Source organism: Mus caroli, chromosome 5, assembly GCF_900094665.2.
Source record: "Mus caroli chromosome 5, CAROLI_EIJ_v1.1, whole genome shotgun sequence".
In the NCBI taxonomy this organism is placed as follows: Eukaryota; Metazoa; Chordata; class Mammalia; order Rodentia; family Muridae; genus Mus; species Mus caroli.
The window spans coordinates 76,038,941-76,044,169 of record NC_034574.1 but is presented as its reverse complement, the minus strand read 5'-3'; positions in this window follow the sequence as shown (position 1 = coordinate 76,044,169).

Here is a 5,229-nt window from a genome sequence, read left to right as displayed (position 1 = left end):
GTGAAAATGATATAATTTTATGAAATAAAATTTATTATAAAAATAAAACAGAGGTGTAGTAATTACCATATATAGTTCTCTCTTTGATAAAGTTATTTCAAATTCTTGTATTTGCTACAAGATACCTAAGATTGTCCACACTTTCTGAACTCTGTGTATGTAAATAATTGGTTCTTCTCTGAGGAATAGCAAGTGGTGAATATGAATAGACTTTGGTAGCTTTGAAATATTGCTACAGGGTCTGCAGAATGGCTAAATTGTTAACAGCACTTGCTGCTGATGCAAGTAACTGAGTTCAGATCCTATCACCATTGCTTATCTACATCCAAATGTGCTCTTTCTCTCTTAATCTCTCTCTCTCTCTCTTCCTATCCCTCTGTCTCTCTCTCTGTCTCTCTCTGTCTCTCTGTCTCTCTCACACACACACATAAAACACACACACACATACACACACACACACACACATTAAAACATTTTTCATTTTTTCACTCTTAATTCCTTCAGGAAAGACAAAATGATGATGCAGAGTGGGAATGGTGGATAGTGATATCACAGCACACAGACAAGTGTGTAGAGCCAGCTAATCTTATATCCTATCCATAAAGGATGTCAGGAGAGGGCAACGGAGTTTCTAGATCCAGGAATAAATGTGTTTGTAAAAGCAGATACTAGACTCTTTCATTCAATAGAACATTAGCTCCACAACTTATCTTCAGGACAAGAATTCCTGGTTGCCTTTATATTGTCTGTCTTATTTATAGTCCTTACTTTTCTCTATATTCATAATTCCCAGGTCTCCTTAGTGCCACGTAAATTATTCAGATATTGGTTCGTCTTGTTTCTATTGCCCCATTTTGAAGGTCTTGCCAAGCTTGAATGTGCACAGAGGAGTGCTCAGATAAAGTAGGAATTTAAGAGCAATGAGAGTATTGTTTTTCTCTACTCCAATAATAACATTTAAGATGCATGTGAGAGTTCTCTTACTCCTTTGGCTCTCCTTTTATTACAACATCTTTACTCAAATTGGCAAGTAGGCAAAGGGCTATTGCAGTGTGAACTTTGTACCATTAAAGAACAGGGAATGGTGATAACAAACTATGGAGCTAAATGATTTTCTTTCTCTCTGGGTGTCAGTTTCACATAAATTGTGTCTGTTGTGAATCAGCTTTGCCATTTTGTCATTTTCAAAGCTTTAAAATACAAAACAGAGAGATCACAAATCTATAGCGTATTTATTTTGGCTAGCCTAGTTTGTAAGGCTATTATATGAGATTTAAACAAGCCTCCCAGTAGCTTGAATTTCACAACCATATTATTTTTATGTCTAAGGAAAAACAACTACTTTCTCCTAAAAAAAAAAGCACACATAAAATGATTGACATCAAGAAACCAAATTCTAAAATTAAAAATAGAACAGAATAGGATAGAATAGATACATACATATAAAGTGAATCAATGCACATTGAGTAAAATTATTAGTTCATTGAATATTTTGCAGTGACAATAGGATGAGTTTATTTTTAATATTATTATTCAGTGTGATATTACTATTATTCACTTAAGGAAGCATACAGTATGAAGACAAGGCTTCAATACCAAAAGTACTTTAGATCTTATTAGACATTAAGTTAGGTCTTAGGGAAAGACTAAAAGTAGCTGAGGAGGAGGGAGACTCCATAGGAAGACAGGTAGTCTCAACTAACCTGGACCCCAAGATCTCTCAGACACTGAGCCATCAACCAGGCAACATACACCAGCTGATATGAGGCCCATGACACAGTGACACCAATCAGCAAAGGATTGCCTGGTAGGGCCTCAGTCAAAGGAGAAGCACCTAACCCTCAAAAGAATTGAGGCCCCAGGAAGTGGAGAGGTCTGGTGTGATGGTGGTAGGGACACCCTCTGGAGATAGAGGAGGAGGGGCTGGATGAGGCAGACTGGGAGGGGGATTACAACTGGACTGTAAGAAAAGATTAAAGAATTATAATTAAAAAGAAAAAAATTAGACCCCCCCCCCAAAAAAGACTTGGAGAAATGTGAATATGCGAAAAATAAATGTAATACCTTGACCTAGTTTACTTATTGCATTTAATAGCATGATCTTTTCTATCATCTGACTAACAGAGCCTTAAACTGCGTGAACTTAAATGGATTTTAGACAGACCTGAATCTGACTTTAAGATACAACTCTTCTCTTCCTAAGTTTATTCACTTAGAATCTTATATCTACAACTTCATTCTCTATACCTTTAAGTTACATTTTAAAACATCTCTAGCCAATTTAAAGTCTTTAGATTCTTTTTTAAGCCTTTTGAGGCAACTCTTTGAGGTGTTACCATCAATATCCCCGTTTCCGATTTCTGTGAGAGCATGGGATGAACACTGGCAGATGTTCTATAGCACTTTGGAAACTTCCTCTGTCTAGAAGACAGAAGTTTTGGTATTTTGTTTTTGTTTTTGTTTTGTTTTGTTTTTCTCTATGTAGCTCTAACACACCCCCTGTGAGAACATTAAAATCCCTCTAGTACTTTATTTCATTGATACTCAAAATCCTCTGCTTATATCGCAGTGTCTGTCCAACTGCCAATGCCTTGAATAAAATAACTGTCATTTGTGTAACTTTTCATGGCAACATCGTTGCTCTGACATAATATAAGTAAGTTGATATACATAAAAAGTAATATTATTTCAAATTGTGTGGTTGCCTTATTTTCCAAGTAAGTGGTTTTAAACTCAGTCCTATATTTACTTGGTGGTATGTAAATAAAATAAATATTTCTCTGAGTATCTCTATTATTATTAAGATTCCTTTCTATGTATGTTTCAAGCCTTGGCAGTGGAACGTGTGGAATTCTTTCTTACAGCATCATTAAGGGTGTCCTGTGTTTTATCCTTCATTTTATCATTCTGACTGCTTTCTCTTTTCCCTGGTTCGTCTGCCTAAAGGTTTGTAAATTTTATTAAACTTCTTATTTTTACTACTGGTTCTCTCTTTTATGCTTCTGTTGCATATATTTTAGCATTTGTGGTCTCTGTCTTTCTGACAGTTATGCATTTATATCACTCTCCGTTCTGTTTGTTTGTTTATTAGACTTAAATGACACCACAACCATGTGAAACCATGTATTTATTTCTTACATAGGTGGTATCTGCTAACATAAACTAGAGTCCACATACCACTCAATCTATACACTATAAGATTTGTTATGTGGAGGCTGGGGAGATGGACCCTTTGATGAAGTGCTTTATACAAATCATGAGGATTAAGATATTACAATTTAGATCTCCAGAGTCTAGAATAAAAATTTGGACCAGGTGCCTGCTGATAACCTCAGTGCTGAGAAAGAGAGTCAGGATCATTCCTGGGAAACAGCTGTTTATTAAGTCTAGTCAAGTGGGGAGCTTTCATTTCAATGAGACATCCTGATTCAAAAACATTAGTTGGAAAAATGAGAAGTAAACGATCTCTAGATGTCAATCTCTGGCTCTACATGCACCAATACTGACAAGCATGACTACTTGTCAAACACATGTATATGCCTATATGTGCGTGTGCGCACACACACACACACACACACACACACACACACACACACACACACACACACTTTATATATGCATTTGTGTGTCCTTTACATCTTTCTGTGTAGTTTACTATTCTTACTTCCTACTAGTAATTCAGCTCACTGTGCAGTGTTCCTTCACTTAATACTGAATCCTTAACAGCACATTATCCACCAACATCCTTACCCAAACCCTTGCTACCATAGGTCTTGTAGTGATAGAATCTTTTAACTTTCTATGTTTATTTTCGTATTGAAAGTGGATTCTTCTCCCATACAATATATTTCAATCACAGTTTCCCTTCCTACCCCTCCTTCTAGCTCCATTCTACCTTCCCTCTCTGCCAGATCTACTCCCCCTCTTTCCTCTTCAGAAAAGAAGGGGCTTTTAAGAGACATCAAACAAGATAAAATGAGATCTAATAAGATAAGGTGAAAACGTTCATATTGAGGCTGGATAAGGCAACCAAAAAGTAGGAAAAGTACTTCAAGAGAAGACAAAGAGTCAGACACGCATCCACTCCCACTGTTAGGAGACCCACAGAAACACCAAGGTAATAGCCATAACATGGTGTAGACTCAAGTAGGCCCCATGCTTGCCTTATCTGCTTCTGTGAGCTCATGTCAGGAGCCCTGCTTAGTAAATTTGGTGGACCATGTCTTCCTGGTATCCTCCACCTTCTTGAAGTCCCCCAAACTCTGAAGGGAGGAACCTGATGAATACCTTCAGGTTGGACTCTCTCTTATAATGTTCTGCTGTAGGTCTCTGCATACTCCCCATCTACTGCCAGAAGAAGTCTCTCTGACGAAAACTGAAAAAGGCACTGATCTAGGAGTATAACATGATAGCATTAGGAATCAGTTCATTAAATCTTTTTTTCTTTTTTTTTTTTTTTTTTGCCAGTTTCTTGTTGTTTTGTTTTGTTTTTGTTTTTGTTTCTACCCTAGATCTTGGGTCCATCCAGTCTGTGGTTTTTGGCCAACCAAGAAGTTTAGGACATGAATTACCTCTTGTGGAGTGGGCCTCACATTAAATAAAATAAGGTTGACCTCCCACAAGTTCTACAGCACAACTTGCACACAGATTGTTAGTAAAAGGTTTTGTGGCTGGATTTCTATACACATTTCTCTTTCTGTAGTCTGAAGAGTACCTTTTACAGCCAGAGAGATTAGAACATGGGAGTAAATGTTCCAAGATCACCTCAGGTAATCCTTTTTACATCACTGAGCTGAGTGGAAGTTGTTCTTGCCTATGATAACACACTATCAGTTTTCAGAGGGTGGCTTTCTGCTCTAGCATCAACCTGGGTTATTTAGGGATCTCTATTGGAACTCCTTTTCTAACAACTCAACTGAATGCCATCTAGTCCCAACAATTGCCCTTGCCTGGATGCAAAACATTGTAAATTCAGACTTAGTATCTTCTACAACCAGGATTCCTCACTCGGCACACCTAATAGATTCCAAAAGTTTCCACCCCATTAGGTTTCCAATGTATCCCTCCCAGATACCCCTCAATTCCAGCTGTCTCTCTTCATGGTTCTCCTCTAATACCACCTGATCCTTCCTGTGGTGGGTTCAAATGGCCCCCTGTGCCACCCACAGAATCTATTCTATTTCATTTTCCCAAAGAGATCCATAACCCTACCTCCAGCACTCCTCTTTA